This window comes from Lactuca sativa, chromosome 8 (genome assembly GCF_002870075.4).
Source record: "Lactuca sativa cultivar Salinas chromosome 8, Lsat_Salinas_v11, whole genome shotgun sequence".
Taxonomy (NCBI): Eukaryota; Viridiplantae; Streptophyta; class Magnoliopsida; order Asterales; family Asteraceae; genus Lactuca; species Lactuca sativa.
The window spans coordinates 145,408,363-145,430,120 of NC_056630.2; positions in this window are offsets into that span (position 1 = coordinate 145,408,363).

Sequence of the window (21,758 nt, forward strand, 5' to 3'; positions counted from 1 at the left end):
AATCTCGATATGCCCCTCTCGTTTGTGACTGGGATGCTGAGGATCACAAAGTGGGTGTGAATAACCATGAAAATGTACATGGTGCCCTCATTGTTACAGTCACCTATTCGATGTGCCGGTTAACCACACATGCTCCATCGAACTATGACAAACAATGAGTCACCCTTTGCCACCTTTGCTTAGAACCACTTAGTGTGTCGGTTAACCACGCACGCTCCATTAACTTCTTAGCAAGGGTGCAAAGTGTAATTTCATGGGATTGCATCAATCCACTTTTGCCTATAGTAACTAGGATTAGGAATTTTGTAAAAACGTTTAGTTACTTTATATAGATTTATTATACTTATTAATGAAGAGAGGATTGCCCTATCCTACCCGTTCGGCTAACGACCCTCCACCAATCAAGGAAGCGGTGGATAAAAGTCCATACCCATGAAATGGCCATTTTATAGGCCATAACCTTATACCCCCCTTATAGATCGGCTTCGTGAATGAGGCCTACTAACGGTAAGACTAGCATTTTAGTTATATATATATATATATATATATATATATATATATATATATATATATATATATTAATCTTGTAATAATATAATAGTATAGGGTGTATTTTAAACATTTTAAAATACTAGGGTATATATATATATATATATATATATATATATATATATATATATATATATATTAATCTTGTAATAATATAATAGTATAGGGTGTATTTTAAACATTTTAAAATACTAGGGTTTTAATTTCAATTTAAAATTTTCGAAATTTATAACCTTTAAATTAGAATTTTAAATATTAAAACTCTTGATTTAATAATTATCTAAATTAAACAATTAATTTGAATTACTAAATCATAAAGGATTATCTTAAATTAAACAATTAATTTTATCCTAATCCCTTAAATCCCTCTAGATTTTGAAAATCATGGGATGGGATAATTCAAAATCTTTAATTACCATATTTACCCATTAAAAGATAATTACAAGATATGGGATTATCCAAATCCCTAAAATTTAGGATCTTATCTTGGGGAGGAGGCATATTTCGAAAATCCTAGGGTCTGCAAACCCTACATATCGAAATCTTGGGCAAAAAGGAAAGGGTTTGAAAACCCTTATCAAAATTCGAAAACTAGGGTTCAAGAACCCTAATTTCGAAATCCTTGCCTCCTAGGGTTTATTTTCCATAAACCCTAAAGTGTCAAATTCATACAATTGAATAAACTAATAGAAAACAAATAACCATAATGCTCTGATACCACTAATGGGTATTATACAAACAATCATATGTGTGCATGCAACCCTAGATTTGTATCTATGTTTTCACTATTAGATACACAACATTATGAACACGTGAAGAACCCTAGCATGCTACTAATAATTTCTAAATTCATATAGTAGGAGAGATTACATACCTCTTATTGTTATATTGTACTAACAACACAAATCTTCAAACTTCTTGTCTTTGAAAGCAAGTACCACAAGTGTTGTACCTCTAATGGCTCACAAACACCAAGAGCAATTGGAAAGGCAAGAGAGAGAGGGGAAGAGGTAGAAAATCGACACTAGGTCTTCTAGGGATCAAGTCCGCCGATTTCCCTTAGCCAAGGGGTCCTTATATAGGGTAGAGATTAGGGTTTCAGTCTTTATCTTTATCTAGTTGCTTTCCCACCAAGCAGCCCATAAGATAAGTCCAGAAGCCTTATCCTTGGACGAATTCTAGGGCCTTATCCCCTTGAATTCGTCCACCCTATCCATAGGGCATCCATTACCCGAATTTGCAACTATCACATAATTACAATTCAGCTCCTCTAGTTTAATTAATTACTTTTTATCACAAAATTAATTCTTAATTAATTATTAACCAATATTAATTAAACTAATATGATTTCTCCTTTAATATATTATTCTTATAATGTATTAATAAATCATAATAACCTATTTCTCTATTATTTCTCCAGTCAAGTTGCTTTGGTGAAGGCAACCCAAAAGGATCATGCACAACCGGGTCAAGTACTTACCAAATATGGTTACGAGCTTAGACACTAATCCAACATGTTCTGCATGGAAGACTCCAAGGGGAGCCCGAGGCATTGGGTGTAAGACCATGTGTGGTAGCTCATGGCATTGGATGTAAGACCATGTGGGGTAGCCCATGGCATTCCCTCGGGTTTTATGTATGCATAGCTTATATGAGTGTTTTAGCTTAATTGCTAACGGGTTATGAGTATATGATTGTGTGTGGTATGCTCTGGGGAGCTCACTAAGCTTTTCAGCTTACCGTTTGTGGATTTGTTTCAGGTACTTAGGAGCCCAAGGGCAAAGGCAAGGCGTGATGATGTGGCGTGCACTCTATCTCTCTTGCACTCATATAAATCGGGGGACACTCTGATGTTTTCTTTTAAATAAGTTGTAATGAATTTGGATTTGAAAACAATTAATATTGGGGCTTTATGATCTATGCAAAAATGATTGTTTAATTAAAATGAAAAAAAAAATTGTCAAATTTGGGTCATTACATGTTACAGGAATTCTCGATCCTATCTTTGGTGTCTTCTGCGAGAGGAACAAGCTCTTCAAACTTGAAAGCTACAAAACATCAAACTAACATAAGAAGTGTGATTGCCAGGGTCCTTAGCATAAAAATATGAATCCCTACCCTTTTTAACCAATGACTGTGGCAAGAGATTTTTGTCAGGAATGGAATCGTATTTCACGAAGAAGTATTTTCCCTTCTAGTAGCTATCATGATACTTAGATTTCAGAATAAGGGATGCTTTATCAATTTTGAATTTTACCAAGAAATGAGAGTTCCCAAAGGTTGAAAGATCATATACATAGGCTAATTCATTCAAACCAATACTAAGATCCATGGAGCGGTTCAATCGATCGATCTAGTAAAGGATCCTCCAAACCGCTGGCATGGATTGAATATACGAGAATTTGGTAATATCAAAGAACTCATAAAATAATACCGAGAAAGGAGTAAGAAAGACCTAGGGTGAAAGGGTATTCGGGAAAACAGACCCAAGAGGAAGAAACAAAATTTGGTTGGATCCTTGCATCATAAGGTCAAAAAACAGTACCGATAGGAAAAGCCCCGACTGATTTTAGGGCTTCGATATCATTATCATCGAAAGTACAAATTTCCTCATAAGACAAGGCCTTTTGATCGATGAAATCATCATCAGGAACAGAGATAATGTTTTCACGAGAGTGAGTAACTTTTTACCCATGAGTAAAAACGAAAAAAGATAAGAAGAAAATCAACAAGGAGTGTACCTTCGGTGGTATTCGATGAACGTATGGAGGGAGATGAAAGAGTAATGCAAAAACAAAATATTGAACATACTATTTATACAAGAATCATGGAAAGGTAGAAGGGTCATTTGACAGATTACGATGCATGCTTCAATGCCTAGAAATCTATTTGTTTGGATTCAAATTACCCTATATGTTAGAACTTCAGAATCTTTATTTCTCACTTTTTATTTTAAAATTATAACTTTAATATTTGAAATCAACCTTGATATTTTGAAGGTATAATTTGGGGGAAATTGTTAGGGCCATGATCCTTAAGCCCATTCAAGATCCCGAATCTTCAAGATCATGAACCTTTCTCAGGATCCTAACCATTGGTATTACTATTATTTCCTAACACTTTTAACGGATATATTTCTATTTCTTTTTCTCACATGTGTAGAAATGGTCAACATAAGACTCATTCTCAACGAATAATCGCTTCGACAGGCTTAAGACTCAGGAATACGAAGCCAAACAATGTGCATATATTAATTCAAGAGGATCCCAGAAATATCGGACTTATTGTTATTTAGTCTAGACTATATATAAACCTGTAATACACACTACATACATGAGTATCTCTATCACTACACTTGTACTCATATTATCTTCATCATTTCTGTAACCTCACATTGAAATCAATAAAAACAACAAGGCATATTATCATTATCACCTCCCAAGGTTTTATGTCGGAGATCCTATAAAGGATCAAGGGCTTTCCTTGTAACTCACTTGTATCACTTTGATCAATATTCGATACTTTCATTACCTCAAACGCCACAACCTCTCATAAAATTTGGTTGAATATTATTTGATCATTTTTTGAACAAAACAGTATGTATAACTAAAGTATGTATAAGTAGGTAAAATATGAATAAGGGTACCATGAGTAATACCCTTAAGAGTAAATAAAGAAAGAATAGGGTTATATGTAATATAATCTTGTGTATTAATGTATGATAAGAATGGTATTTGTGCATACCTAAGAGATAAAGATAGGTATATGTAATATAACCATAAGAGTATGTAAGTATGTCTAGCTACCATTAGTATTGTAGAATGTTATATGGTAATAGACATATATGTCTAATTTATAAAGGAATCTTCTACCTTTTGTGCCGGTAGAAACCTTGCTCTTGTTCCTATAAGAATATTCTATCTCTTGTCCCCGAAGGAACATCTATCTCGTTATCTCATTAAGAGATATTCTTTTACTCATCTAGTACTTAATATGTTAGGTACTTATATATATATATATATATATATATATATATATATATATATATATATATATATATATATATAAGTACCTAACATATTAAGTACTAGATGAGTAAAAGAATATCTCTTAATGAGATAACGAGATAGATGTTCCTTCGGGGACAAGAGATAGAATATTCTTATAGGAACAAGAGCAAGGTTCCTACCGGCACAAAAAGGTAGAAGATTCCTTTATAAATTAGACGAGCATGGTTCCTTTAGGAACAAGAATATGGTTCCTGCAGGAACAAGAGTATGGTTCCTTCGAAAACAATAGTATAATTCCTATAGACACAAGAGTATGGTTCCTTCAGGGAAAAATAGATAGAAGATTCCTTCAGGGACGAGGGTATGGTTCCTTTAGGGACAAGAGATAGCGAATTCCTTCAGGAAGAAAGTATAGGTTCCTACGGGGACAAAGAGTAAAATTCCTTCGGGAATAGAGTGGAGGTTCCTACATGGACAAAGAGTAAGATTTCTTCGAGAATAGAGTAGAGGTTCACACGAGGATAAAGGTTAATATTCCTTCAGGGATAGAGTAAAGGTTCCTACGGGAATAAGAGTATGATTCCGTTAGGAATAAAGAGTATGATTACGTACTAGACGAAGAGTATGATTCATGAGGGAATGAGAATATGCCCCTACAGGGAAAGAGATAAATGATTCCCTCTGGGTATACAGATAGATAATTCTTGCGAGAATATAGAAAGAGTGTTGTTAGAAAAGGTGGAGAAAGGTTCCTTGTGAGGAACAAGATAATAGAGTTCTTTGTAAGAGCTTAGATGTAACCCATGAGGGTTTAAGAGTAAGGAAGTAGGGAAGGAATTAAATGTAAGAAGAAAGATTAAGGGTCTACAAGGGATCATAAGATATATATATATATATATATATATATATATATATATATATATATATATATATATATATATAGAGAGAGAGAGAGAGAGAGAGGTAAGAATGGGTTAGCATGCCTAAGTAAAGAAAGAGAGATGTTACTTTCGAAGAGGAAAGTATGAGCAGAGGCTGTTAAGAGGCTAAGAGTAGAGTATGAATAGAGCATGTTAAGAGGTTAAGAGTAGACTATGAGAAGAGCATGTTAAGAGGCTTAATTGAAAGAGTGGAAAGAAAGAATAGAGAAGAGAAAGATACAGATGATAAAGAAAAAAATAGTAGTGTATGCCATGAAAGAAAGATAAGAAACTAAAGAAGAATAACTCATCAGACACTCTGTATCTGATACTGCATAGATTTTATGTTTTGCAGGTTCAGGTTGTGGTAGTTACCATAAGAGAAAATAGGAGCACAAGGAAGAAATAGATAGTAGGATGCTATGATGTAATTCCTTTTTGTTCATTCTGTATGTAAGATTTTTATTCTAAACTCGTGATTTGTCATGGGATGTAAGGGTTTTAATTAAAATAGAATTTCGCATTAAAAAGATAAGACTGGTAAATCCAATATATTAGATGTATAGAAAATATGGGTCGTTACATGGAGGAGTATGAAAGGAATCTTCACTGGGTGTGTTAGAATCTTATTTTGAGTTATAAGAATCCAGGCAGTTTGTTGGTGGGAAGTTTGTGTTCTTTTAACCAAGCTTTGTTATACTGGTTGAAATGGCATTTCTTAACTAGTCCTCGAGCTCTTTGGATGAGTTTCATTAAAAGATGTTATGGAGAGGCTAGTGATTTTGATATGATTGAGTCTCATGTTTCTGGTGGAGGGGTTTAGTTGAGCATCGTAAAGGTGGTGGCTGATCTTTTTTTTTGAGATCATATTTATATCTTAAAGATTAGGAGTAAAGTGGGAAATGGTGAATTAATAAGCTTTTATAATGATACTTGGTGTAGTAATATGGCTTTTTTTTAATCGGTTCCCTAGGTTATATGCATTGGTGGAAAATCAACAAAGTCGGGTTTGTGATTATTGGAATGAAAGTTGTTGGAATTCAATTTGGAAAAGGGGAATAACCGGAGGACGTACCAGGGAGAAATTAGACTCATTATTGGAGATTCTTGAGTATGTTCAACTGGGTACCGGTCATGATACCTGGTCATATCCGTCGGCTTGGTTTTCGGTTAGTTCAGCGAGGCGAGCTATTGATGTTGTGCGGCAGAAAACAATTTTGACGCCTACTAGATGGAATAGCTACGTCCCTATAAAAAATAGTAACATTTTTATTTGGTGTGTGAGATTCAACCGGTTTCCCACTAGAGAAAAATTTAATAATCAAGGGATTGACGTGCTTTCGATTTTATGTCCCGCTTGTGATTATAATACAAAAGACGTTTATCACCTTTTTCTTCACTGTAAATTGGCTGTTCGGATTTAGAGGCGGGTGGCTTTTATGGGCTAACTTGGTGATTCTTGATTTTGGAAGCATGCAAAGTGTTTTCACTTGGATTGATCAGCAGTCAATACTCCCTCTCGTCGTGATATTATTGATATGATTTTTTGCACGTTAGTATGTGGACTTTTCGAACAAGTTGTTGTTTAGAGATAATAGTCTTAAGAAGAAACTGGTATTTGATTTTATTGTTTCTTTTTCCTATGATTGGTTTAGTAATAGTGGTTTAGTAATAGGAATCACAAGAATACTGTTACTTGGAGTATGTGGATAAAAAACCCGATCATATATTCTCTATTTCTATTTTGCTAGCATCTAGCTAGCCTTTATAATATGCCGGTTCCAAACAAAAAAAAAACCATAATAAACAATTTAAATTGATTATAAAATACATTAATAATAAAAAATATTAGAGTTACCCTCCACTTGATATAGATTGGTAATAATCGTAATTTCATAATAAAAACTAACAATATAATATTTTAATTATTAACATAAAATACAATATCATAAAATTTAAAATCATTAAAAATATATGATTAAATGTTGGATTCAGTCTTTTATGTCAAAATAATTCCTTAAGCATAATTCTATAATAGTTTTGTTTATTTTATGTTTATATTTTATAATAGTTTTGGCATGTTACTTGCACCATTTAATTAAAGAAACCACATGTAGCGCCTTAATTCATGCTCAACATACTTTAAATAAAAAGTACCGAATTGTTTTGTTTCTAAATTAATGAAAAAACAAAGGAAGGAATAAAATCTTCCTAAACTTTGTTTAATAGTAGGGAATATAACTTATCCAAAGATTTCTTTTTAATTTGTTTATGTATTGGTTTTTTACACTTCTAGATAACAAATTTATTGAAATTTTTTTGGATATGATTATTATGACCGACAGTAACAAGTTATAGTCGGTCATAATGGTCATATGTGAACATTTGTTTATATGAACATTTTTAACAAATGTATTATCTACGTATATACAAAGAAAAGAAGTTATTGTGAATAAAACGAATATGTAATTATTTTGATAAGTCAATTTCTCTTTTTATTAAGACAGTCAGTCATAATATTTGCAATATTAATAAATTTAGTTAAATTTTTTAAAACAATATTTATGACTTTTTATAAGCCTTAAAAGTAGCCATTGGGTGCCATTTTTAACAAGTTTATTATTATTATTATTATTATTATTATTATTACTATTATTATTATTATTATTATTATTATTATTATTATTATTATTATATATATATATATATATATATATATATATATATATATATATATATATATTCAAGTATTCAAACTAATTATTGTGTAGATGTAGGAATCAATGTGATCCAATCATTTCAAAACCTAAATTGTGACAACCTGAAATTTCCAATTGTATGAACCTCATCTATTCAATAGAAGCTAGTTCAGTTTCAGTGATTTTCAAGCTTTTCCGAACAAATTTGTGTACATTAGGGTTTATGTTTTAGATGATATCAGGAGAGTGGATACTCCTGGTTTTGTGAAACTTGGGCATTTCAAGTTTCATAATGTTACAGTCCAATATCAGGAATAAAAATATTTTCTGCCAAAATATTCCAGGACTATAAATAGTTTTCTGAATTAAAATAATTCATTATTCACAATTCCAAATAGAGAAAAGCCATATTCTCTCTGACGGATCTTCGGGTTTTCATCCCATATAGTGAGTTTACTTTTCTAAATGTGTTTCAATACTTGTTAGATGCTTATTAACACAAATTACATGTTTAGATTACAAGATCCGGGAGTTTACCGCCCAAGAACGTTCTTGGGGAGTAAACTCCAAAATGGAACTTTAATGCTTTCTAGACCCATCCCCATGTTAGACAACTTGTTTAGGAGTTAGGTATGATTTTTATAGGCCAAAAAGCTTCCAAGAAACACAAGTTCTAGGAGTTTACGGCCAAGGAACTCCCTTGCGCCGTAAACCCCTTTTCAAGGGCTTAAATGCCCTAAAACTTTCCCCAAATGCTTAAGGACTTTAACTACTAGTACTTGTGCTTGTTTAGAACACCAAAAGCTCATCAAAATCACAAGTTAGTAGGAGTTTACGGCCAAGAACTCCTCTTGGGCCGTAAACCCCTTTTTGTGGGACAAAAATCATTACAAGCAACCCTTATGCCCTTAGACAATTTACCTTGAACCCTTGGGACTAGAATGGAGAGTATAACACATAAAAACCACTCCTTGAAAGGAGTTTACGGCCAAGGAACATGTCTTGGGCCGTAAACTCCAAGTGAAGGCACCAAAGTGTGTCTCTTGTCCCCATTAGCCTTAGATAAATTCATGAAAGCAATCCTTGTTGTTTAAGTTCTTCAAATCAACTAAAATCCAAGAGTTTACGGCCGTAAACTCTAGGATGAAGGACTTTAGGCCGTAAACTCCCATATGGAGTGTTTTAGAGCCTTAAAACTACTTCATGTATTATTCCAACAAAGCTAGGAGTGTTCTAGATGCAAGATAACACCACAAAACACCCAAAACAACCCTTTGAGGAGTTCACGGCCATAAACCTATGAGTTTACGGCCGTAAACTCCAAGGTGTGGGGTTTGTTGGGTGGTGAACTCCTACACAAGGCTATTTGATGTTTCAAACCCTTTTGCCTTGTCGCGTAGCAACTTAGATGCAACCATTTGGACCTTAAACACTCATAAAAGTGTTTACATGTTTCCTATGTGTATTAACTTATTTATTTAAGTTATTATTTGTCTAATTAGTTATATATATGCTTATTATATGATAACTAGGCTCGTGCGTGTAAACCATTCTCCGTTTGTCACCTAGCACGATAGCCGACACTGCAATTCAAACGACTCACCACAAGTGAGTTCATACCCCTTGAATCAACCTTTGAAATGATTTTAAATGTTTTATAACACTTTATGGGGGGAATACAATTCAAATACTTATAAGTTATTGCTTCAATCCCATGTGATTGTGTTTAATCACATGTGATTAATAACTAGGAAAACAACGATTTTCACCACTGTTCAAACTGTTTTTCAAACTGCTTTAATATTGAAATGTTTTACAAACTGTTTTACTATCCAAACTTACTTATAGACTGTGATTCAAACAAATGCTTCTTATACTTAAACTGTTTTATCAACTTATGCCTTCAAAATGTCTTATAGATCGACATCAAGTCAATCTTCCCTTGAAATTATATTTATGCTTCAAATGTTTTATGAAAACTTATTTATACTTTTATATATACAATTGCATGCCCATATATGTATAGATATATAAATAATGTTCAAAAGGCTTAGGAATGCCATTCGCCCTATTTCCTTTTTCTCGATTTGGATGTGGTCTGGTGGGATTTTGGGTGACCATCCGAAGGTCGTTTCCATATTACTTATATATCATATATACATGTATAGACATAAAAGTACTTCCATATTCATACTCATCAGTACATCATTAGCTGGTTACCATCGGGGTAACGCAGGATCATACATATACAGATATACTAGAAACAATACATATACAGATATACTAGAAACAATACATATACAGATATACTAGAAACAATACATATACAGATATACTAGAAACAATACATATACAGATATACTAGAAACAATACATATACAGATATTCTAGAAACAAGTACATATACAGATATACGAGAAACATGAACATATACAGATACACTAGAACGAGAAACATTACATATACATGAATACTTAACAATTGTGATCCACTGTATCGGGCATGCCTTAAGTATCATGGCCCGAGTTGTAGACAGAATTCTCCTGGAGGGAGAGCGTGAGTTTGCGTATAGATCTATACTGGATTGACTATCCTACACCTTGCTGCTAGCTACAGCCGGACCTGCAGGTCTGCGGGTGCCAAACGTCATTTCTTTTATTACGACCGTTCATTATGTCGTTGTTACCAGTCGATAGCATGGTGCAATTTATCACAATATACCTTAATATAAATCCGGTTTAAGGTAGTAATAGTATTTAGTACGGCAGTAGTCTTATTATACAAAGCTACAGTACTACAATGATTTACCCATTACATATTTTAGTGATAACATCACTCAAGCATTAATGTACAAACTATATTTTAACAAATGATAGTTATACTTGGGTAATTATACACTTTTACAACAGACAGGTTTACAAAACAGTTTAGCCTTGGTAGAAGGTTACTTTTATTGAAAATATAGGATTTTCTGAGGGATTCAAACTTTTACAAACACTTTCAAACATTTGCTTACATTTTTACAAACTTATACATTGAGACAGGTTCAAACGTTTTTACAAGAAACATTGACACTAAAATACTTATGAACTCACCAGCTTTATGCTGATAAACTCTTTCAAAATAACTTGTATTCTCAGGTCATCAGTAGACAGGTACCGAGGCCAGCTTTTGAGAAGATGGAGTGCATTCAAGACTCATCTCGTATTATTTTGTGTTTCATTATTTTTGGTGTCTATAACTGTACAGAACACACTTGTATTAAAATTATATATTTAATGCAATGGATGATGTTGTTTGCTTATTTACATTTACTGTGTTGTGATACTATACATGACGTCCTCCGCCCCAGAACGTTTCCGCCGTTCTTGGTTTTGGGGTGTGACAGATTGGTATCAGAGCATTGTTTATAGTGAATCAAGTATATCAACCCATAAAAGATATACTAATCTATAAACCCAAAAGGGACTAAAACACTCTGACCAAGAGTTTATACTTTAAATAATAAAATATTTAATTAAGTATACTAGTCTGCATTCATACTAAAATCAGTGTCACAATGACAAGAACAAAAGTATTACGATTGTTGAATATCACAAGTGAGCTCGGGGATGTATGGTCAGTCCTGGGAATGGCATAGCCTGATCAACTATGCTGGTCCTAGGAGTGATTAGAATATGCCCTAGAATGGTTGTGATATGTTAACAAGTCTAAAAACTTACCAACAATACCACAAGAAGATCAGTAGAACTTAAACTTAAAATACTATAGGAGTATTTTGTGCTATTAGTTACACGTATACTATATTCTTTTACCTCTCTTCTCGCGTAGATCTAAATGGCTGGATTTCATCATGGCGACCCGTACTTCCCCATTGAAGGCAATGTCGGATGGATCGATGAAGAGCCTGAAGATGAGCATCCAATCCCTTTGGATGATCACATCGCAGAAGGCTTTTCGGATGGATCCGACTCCGAGCCTGAAGTCAACAACCTACCGCTAGTAGGTCAAGCCCCGAACAACAATCCTCGGCCAGCGTTTCCAGGCCCTACTCCCATGTGGGAAAACAACTTAAATCGCTGGAGTGATGAGCAGGGTCAGCCCTTGCCATACTTTGGGGACCGAACCTTTTACAATGTTAGCGATGGTGGCTCTGCTGATAGAGCTCTGTCGGTAATCATCCGCAGAATAGCTCGTAATGTCGAGCAAGGTCGAGCAGCCATCGACCGGGTCATGGAGATTGATGCCAATTCAGGTGTCAATACCGTCCGCATTCGCCGTCTTGAAGAAGACATGGAACAGACCCGGAGAACCAACGAAACTCTGCAGCAACAGCTGGCTGCCTCCCGTGCTGAAGTCTTAGAACTTCGAGCTCGTCAGAGAGCTCAGGACCGACACCTTCAAGAGGTGTTTCGCCAAATGTCCGACCTCAGGGATCGCCCGAGGAATTCCCATCGCCACTAGATGATGTCTAGTACATCTCTGTCTTTTGATTTAGGGATAGCCTTGAACTTATGTGCTCTAAGTAGCACTTGTCTGTAAAATATTCCTAACTTTCGATACTCTAATTAGGAATCTAGGACTGTCAGTATTGTCCTTATGGTATGATGTAAGACCTACTGTTAGGTCGATTTTCCTTGAACTTATTACATCAGTAATACCCGTACAATTGAAATCCATCTAATCTGTGGAAAAATTTGTACACTTGTGTATTCCTACTAATATTTCTTACTATGATTTCAAACACTCATTCAACTGTTGGGCTATGGTTAGTTAGTCCATGGGTCACTCTCACGTTGCTTACAAATTGATTCTTTACATCCTTCTTGTCTTTATAAACTTATAGCTGAAGGATGCCTCCTCGCAAATCTCCCCGGAATAGGAATAATCCTGTACCTCCACCGCCTCCACCACCTGCAGTCATCGATACTGCAGCCCTGAATGCTGCCGTAGCTGCAGCAGTGGCAACTGCCATGGCTCAGTATCACTCATCGGATGCTAGCAGAGGTGGAACCCCTGTTGAATCTATCCCAGTTGAAATCCCGGTGCGCTCCAGGGAGTGCTCTTACAAGGATTTCACAAACTGCAAGCCGAAGCCTTTCTATGGCACCGGCGGAGTCATTGCTCTCTCGCAATGGTTCGAGAAGACTGAATCAGTCTTCGAAATCTGTTCGTGACCGGCTGCATTTAAAGTGAAATATGCCGCGTGCACCTTCGAGGATAAAGCCCTAACGTGGTGGAACGGCCACGTCAAAGCCCTGACTCTCGTTGTGGCTAACGCCATGGGCTGGGAAACGATGAAGGACCTCATGACGGAGGAATACTGCCCTAGGGGCGAAGTCCAGAAGTTGGAACATGAACTCTGGAATCTGACAATGAAGGGCACCAACGTGATCGCTTACACTGCCCGCTTTAGCGAACTGGTGGCCCTATGCCCCAACATGGTTCCCACTGAAGGGAAAAAGATTGAGCGGTATATATGGGGGCTAGTGCCTCCGTACCAGGGGAACGTCTTAGCATCCAACCCTGCTACTTTCGACAGTGCCAAGCGATTGGCACAAAGACTTATTGACCATGGAGTCAAGACCCCTGCAACTACAACCACCCTAGCCGTCCTAGAACCCTCTAAACCTGCTGGCAACAAGCGGAAGTTCTGGGATGAGAAGAAGAAGCAGCGTGCTTCAAAGAAACAACAAATCGTAGCAGTACATGCTGCGATAGCCCCTACTGCTGTTACTGCTCCGGGGAAGCAGTATTCTGGAAATTTGCCGAAGTGCAACAAATGCAACTTCCACCATAACGGCGCCTGCCGTGAAATGCAGTGTAACAACTGCCACAGAAAAGGACACATCGTCCGATTCTGTAAGTTCCCGGCGCAACCGATCTCTCAAGTTCCTGGCTCAGGCGCGAGCCCAACTTGCTATGGATGTGGCGAAACAGGCCACTTTAAAAGGGACTGCCCTAAGGCGAGGAATACTGGAGGAGCAGTGAGGGTACTAGCAATAGGCCACAGGGAAGCAGTCGCTGACCCGACAGTGGTGACTGGTACGTTCCTCCTTGATAACTCCTATGCATGCATTCTGTTCGATAGTGGAGCGGAGTGAAGCTTCGTAAACCACAAATTTGCTCGCATGCTTAAGCAACAACCACACGCACTTAATGAACAATTCACAGTAGAGATGGCCAATGGGAAAACTGAAAGTACTAATAGCATATACTTAGGTTGTCTTCTAACCTTAGATAACCATTCATTCCCAATCGACCTTATGCCGGTCTCAATAAAAAGTTTCGACGTTATTATCGGCATGGATTGGCTAAGTCTTCATCACGCCGACATCATGTGCTACGAGAAAGCAGTCCGTCTAAACCTCCCGTCTAACGAAACTCTTATAGTCTACGGCAACAAACCTGGTGCGAGTCTTCGCATTATATCTAGTATTCAAGCACAGAAATATCTGCGCAAAGAATACCACGCATTCCTTGCTCACGTCGTCGACACGAACCTAGAAACGAAAGAACTAAAGGACCTCCCAGTAGTGAGCGACTTTCCCGACATTTTCCCAGAAGAACTACCCGGGTTACCTCCACAACGACAAGTCGAGTTCAGAATCGACTTAGTCCCAGGAGCTACCCCAGTAGCCAAGTCGCCCTACCGTTTAGCACCAGCCGAGATGCAAGAACTCTCTGGTCAACTTAACGAACTGCTCAGCAAGGGCTTTATAAGACCAAGTTTCTCACCTTGGGGAGCACCGGTCTTGTTCGTTAAGAAGAAAGACGGATCATTCTGTATGTGTATTGACTACAGGGAACTCAACAAATTGACAATCAAGAATCGTTATCCTCTGCCACGTATAGATGATCTATTCGACCAACTGCAAGGGGCGAGCTATTTTTCCAAAATTGATCTGAGATCCGGATATCACCAGTTACGAGTGCTAGAGGAGGATGTGCCAAAGACAGCCTTCCGAACTCGTTACGGACACTACGAGTTCGTGGTGATGCCATTTGGATTGACCAATGCGCCCGCAGTCTTCATGGATCTGATGAATAGAGTATGCCGACCTTACTTAGATCAGTTCGTCATCGTTTTCATTGACGACATCCTGATCTAGTCCAGAAGTAAGAAGGAGCATAGCGACCATCTGCGACAAGTTCTAGAGACACTACGGAAAGAGAAACTTTATGCGAAGTTCTCGAAATGTAAATTTTGGATCCGAAGAGTCGAATTCTTAGGACACGTGGTAAGCGAAGAGGGAATCCACGTGGACCCATCCAAAATAAAAGCCATTGAGAACTGGTCAGCACCAAAGACGCCTACAGAAATTCGTCAATTTCTAGGTCTCGCTGGCTACTACCGCAGGTTCATTCAGAACTTCTCACGAATAGCAAAGCCTCTTACGACCCTGACCCAGAAAGGCGTGGCCTTTGACTGGGAAGAGAAGCAAGAAAGAGCATTCCAAACGCTCAAACGAGCCTTGTGCACCGCACCAATACTATCCCTTCCAGAAGGAATAGAAGACTTCGTAGTCTATTGCGATGCATCCAATCAAGGACTCGGATGTGTTCTGATGCAGCGAGGTAAGGTCATAGCCTACGCCTCGAGACAGTTGAAGACACACGAGGTTAACTATACAACCCACGATCTTGAATTAGGAGCAGTAGTGTTTGCTCTGAAGATCTGGAGACATTACTTGTATGGAACGAAGAGCACTATCTTTACCGACCACAAGAGTTTACAACACATTTTCGATCAGAAGGAGCTCAACATGAGACAACGACGGTGGGTCGAGCTACTCAGTGACTACGAATGCGATATTCGTTATCATCCGGGTAAAGCCAACGTAGTAGCAGACGCCCTAAGTCGGAAAGAATATTCTGGTCGCAAGGTCAAGTCATTATCAATAACCATTCATTCACACTTGACTAAGCAAATTCAGGCGGCTCAGTTTGAGGCCATGAAACCTGAAAATGTGTCGAGTGAATCCCTTAGGGGAATGGACAAAAACTTCGAAGCCAAGGGTGACGGAGCTTTATATTTCATGAATCGGATCTGGACACCGAAACACGGTGGTTTCCGAGACTTGGTCATGACCGAGGCGCACAACACTCGGTATTCCGTCCACCCAGGTTCAGATAAGATGTATCTGGATCTTAAAAAGCTATACTGGTGGCCTAATATGAAAGCAGAGATTGCTACCTTCGTGAGTAAATGCCTTACTTGCGCAAAGGTAAAGGTCGAGTACCAGAAGCCCTCTGGTTTACTGCAACAACCAGAGATCCTGGAATGGAAGTGGGAGCGGATCACTATGGATTTCATAACCAAGTTGCCCAAGACGACGGGTGGACTTGACACCATATGGGTCATCGTTGATAGATTGACCAAGTCTGCACACTTCCTGCCTATCAAAGAAACCGACAAGATGGAGAAACTTTTGAGAACATACATTAGGGAAATTGTACGGTTGCATGGTGTACCTATTTCCATTATCTCTGATAGAGATAGTAGGTTCACTTCAAGATTTTGGCAATCCCTACAACATTCCCTGGGAACAAGGCTGGACATGAGCACAGCCTACCATCCACAGACCGACGGACAGAGTGAGAGAACCATTCAAACATTGGAAGACATGTTGCGAGCCTGTGTGATTGATTTTGGGAAGGCATGGGATACTCATTTACCCCTTGTCGAATTTTCCTATAATAACAGTTATCACACGAGCATCAAAGCTGCTCCATTCGAAGCTCTCTACGGCCGCAAGTGCAGATCCCCATTGTGCTGGGCTGAGGTTGGTGATACCCAATTAGCAAGAGGGCAAGCTTCCGACAGTACTCTCACTGGTCCGGAAGTCATTCGGGAAACGACAGAGAAAATCGTTCAAATCCGTGAACGATTGAAAGCCTCTAGAGACCGACAGAAGAGCTACGCCGATAAACGAAGAAAACCTTTGGAATTTCAGGTGGGAGACCGAGTCCTCCTTAAAGTCTCACCCTGGAAAGGCTTGATACGCTTCGGCAAGCGTGGGAAGCTTAATCCGAGGTATATAGGGCCTTTCAAGATTCTTGCCAGAGTCGGCCCCGTAGCTTACAAACTTGATCTACCCGACACACTGCGTAACGTACATTCTACATTCCACGTATCTAACTTGAAAAAGTGTCTGTCCGACGAGACTCTCGTAATCCCACTCGACGAGATCGAGATCAACGAGAGCCTCAACTTCGTGGAAGAACCTGTAGAGATCATGGACCGTGAGGTCAAGCAGACGAAACAAAGCCGTATCCCTATCGTGAAGGTTCGCTGGAACGCCAAGCGAGGACCGGAATTCACTTGGGAACGCGAGGATCAGATGAAGTTGAAACACCCTCATCTTTTCGCTTAATTGTTTGTAACTTTTAATTGCTTAAATTCAAATTTCGGGACGAAATTCCCTCTAACAGGGGGATGATGTGACAACCTGAAATTTCCAATTGTATGAACCTCATCTATTCAATAGAAGCTAGTTCAGTTTCAGTGATTTTCAAGCTTTTCCGAACAAATTTGTGTACATTAGGGTTTATGTTTTAGATGATATCAGGAGAGTGGATACTCCTGGTTTTGTGAAACTTGGGCATTTCAAGTTTCATAGTGTTACAGTCCAATATCAGGAATAAAAATATTTTCTGCCAAAATATTCCAGGACTATAAATAGTTTTCTGAATTAAAATAATTCATTATTCACAATTCCAAATAGAGAAAAGCCATATTCTCTCTGACGGATCTTCGGGTTTTCATCCCATATTGTGAGTTTACTTTTCTAAATGTGTTTCAATACTTGTTAGATGCTTATTAACACAAATTACATGTTTAGATTACAAGATCCGGGAGTTTACCGCCCAAGAACGTTCTTGGGGAGTAAACTCCAAAATGGAACTTTAATGCTTTCTAGACCCATCCCCATGTTAGACAACTTGTTTAGGAGTTAGGTATGATTTTTATAGGCCAAAAAGCTTCCAAGAAACACAAGTTCTAGGAGTTTACGGCCAAGGAACTCCCTTGGGCCGTAAACCCCTTTTCAAGGGCTTAAATGCCCTAAAACTTTCCCCAAATGCTTAAGGACTTTAACTACTAGTACTTGTGCTTGTTTAGAACACCAAAAGCTCATAAAAATCACAAGTTAGTAGGAGTTTACGGCCAAGAACTCCTCTTGGGCCGTAAACCCCTTTTTGTGGGACAAAAATCATTCCAAGCAACCCTTAAGCCCTTAGACAATTTACCTTGAACCCTTGGGACTAGAATGGAGAGTATAACACATAAAAACCACTCCTTGAAAGGAGTTTACGGCCAAGGAACATGTCTTGGGCCGTAAACTCCAAGTGAAGGCACCAAAGTGTGTCTCTTGTCCCCATTAGCCTTAGATAAATTCATGAAAGCAATCCTTGTTGTTTAAGTGCTTCAAATCAATTAAAATCCAAGAGTTTACGGCCGTAAACTCTAGGATGAAGGACTTTAGGCCGTAAACTCCCATATGGAGTGTTTTAGAGCCTTAAAACTACTTCATGTATTATTCCAACAAAGCTAGGAGTGTTCTAGATGCAAGATAACACCACAAAACACCCAAAACAACCTTTTGAGGAGTTCACGGCCATAAACCTATGAGTTTACGGCCGTAAACTCCAAGGTGTGGGGTTTGTTGGGTGGTGAACTCCTACACAAGGCTATTTGATGTTTCAAACCCTTTTGCCTTGTCCCGTAGCAACTTAGATGCAACCATTTGGACCTTAAACACTCTTAAAAGTGTTTACATGTTTCCTATGTGTATTAACGTATTTATTTAAGTTATTATTTGTCTAATTATCTATATATATGCTTATTATATGATAACTAGGCTCGTACGTGTAAACCAGTCTCCGTTTGTCACCTAGCACGGTAGCCGACACTGCAATTCAAACAACTCACCACAAGTGAGTTCATACCCCTTGAATCAACCTTTGAAATGATTTTAAATGTTTTATAACACTTTATGGGGGGGAATACAAGTCAAATACTTATAAGTTATTGCTTCAATCACATGTGATTGTGTTTAATCACATGTGATTAATAACTAGGAAAACAACGATTTTCACCACTGTTCAAACTGTTTTTCAAACTGCTCTACTATTGAAATGTTTTACAAACTGTTTTACTATCCAAACTTACTTATAGACTGTGATTCAAACAAATGCTTCTTATACTTAAACTGTTTTATCAACTTATGCCTTCAAAATGTCTTATAGATCGACATCAAGTCAATCTTCCCTTGAAATTATATTTATGCTTCAAATGTTTTATGAAAACTTATTTATACTTTTATATATACAATTGCATGCCCATATATGTATAGATATATAAATAATGTTCAAAAGGCTTAGGAATGCCATCCGCCCTATTTCCTTTTTCTCGATTTGGATGTGGTCTGGTGGGATTTCGGGTGACCATCCGAAGGTCGTTTCCATATTACTTATATATCATATATACATGTATAGACATAAAAGTACTTCCATATTCATACTCATCAGTACATCATTAGCTGGTTACCATCGGGGTAACGCAGGATCATACATATACAGATATACTAGAAACAATACATATACAGATATACTAGAAACAATACATATACAGATATACTAGAAACAATACATATACAGATATACTAGAAACAATACATATACAGATATACTAGAAAATACATATACATATATTCTAGAAACAAGTACATATACAGATATACGAGAAACATGAACATATACAGATACACTAGAACGAGAAACATTACATATACATGAATACTTAACAATTGTGATCCACTGTATCGGGCATGCCTTAAGTATCATGGCCCGAGTTGTAGCCAGAATTCTCCTGGAGGGAGAGCGTGAGTTTGCGTATAGATCTATACTGGATTGACTATCCTACACTTTGCTGCTAGCTACAGCCGGACCTGCAGGTCTGCAGGTGCCAAACGTCATTTCTTTTATTACGACCGTTCATTATGTCGTTGTTACCAGTCGATAGCATGGTGCAATTTATCACAATATACCTTAATATAAATCCGGTTTAAGGTAGTAATAGTATTTAGTACAGCAGTAGTCTTATTATACAAAGCTACAGTACTACAATGATTTACCCATTACATATTTTAGTGATAACATCACTCAAGCATTAATGTACAAACTATATTTTAACAAATGATAGTTATACTTGGGTAATTATACACTTTTACAACAGACAGGTTCACAAAATAGTTTAGCCTTGGTAGAAGGTTACTTTTATAGAAAATATAGGATTTTCTGAGGGATTCAAACTTTTACAAACACTTTCAAACATTTGCTTACATTTTTACAAACTTATACATTGAGACAGGTTCAAACGTTTTTACAAGAAACATTGACACTAAAATACTTATGAACTAACCAGCTTTATGCTGATAAACTCTTTCAAAATAACTTGTATTCTCAGGTCATCAGTAGACAGGTACCGAGGCCAGCTTTTGAGAAGATGGAGTGCATTCAAGACTCATCTCATATTATTTTGTGTTTCATTATTTTTGGTGTCTATAACTGTACAGAACACACTTGTATTAAAATTATATATTTAATGCAATGGATGATATTGTTTGCTTATTTACATTTACTATGTTGTGATACTATACATGACGTCCTCCGCCCCAGAACGTTTCCGCCGTTCTTGGTTTTGGGGTGTGACAGATAAGATAAATTTTTAATTTTATCTATTAATTAATTTTTATAATTAATTAAATATTTAATTAATCTCTTTAATTTAGCCAAGATAGTTTAAGAATTCATTAAATAAGGTAAATTTTTAATGTTATCTATTAATTAATTTTAGTAATCAAATCTATTTGTTCAATAATTGTATATTTAAGTATGTTAATTAGACTATTATTCTGTAAGAATATGTATGAATTTATATTTACGTTACAATGTTTGAATATATAAGGATCATCTTATATTTCAACTGAAGGTTCAAGAATGTTGTTTTTCTACAAGAAGCTACTTCAATCAAAATATGTACTCTATCATAATATATTCTGGCATTTTCATAGAATATCGTTCTAACATAATTGTATTCTAAAAGAATAAAATCAAGTAAAACTAAAAATTATCTTAGAATTAAAAATGAATTAATTATTAAAAATAGAATTCAAAATTAAAAGAATTTATATCACTTAATCAATGAACCAAAGAACCAATCCAATTCATCGGAATATAAAGCGATCAACAACAAAACAAAAAGAAAGGGTGTATACTTTTACAATGCACGCACGTGTACCAGATTATAACAAAACTTATTTCCTTTTTTTAGTTTAATTTTTTTGGGTCATGTTTTTTATGGAAAAAAAAACGAGTATACCATTGTTCATTATTTTTCGTTTTCTTTTTAAAGAGATCCATATTAATATATAAAAAATGATTTTTTTTTTCAAAAAACTCACTTTATTTTCTTTGTTTTTTGACAAATTACGTTTATTTTTTATCGAAAAAATTAATAAATATAAAAAATTCATATTTTTGGTATTCTTTAAACATAGATTCATATTGATTTTTAA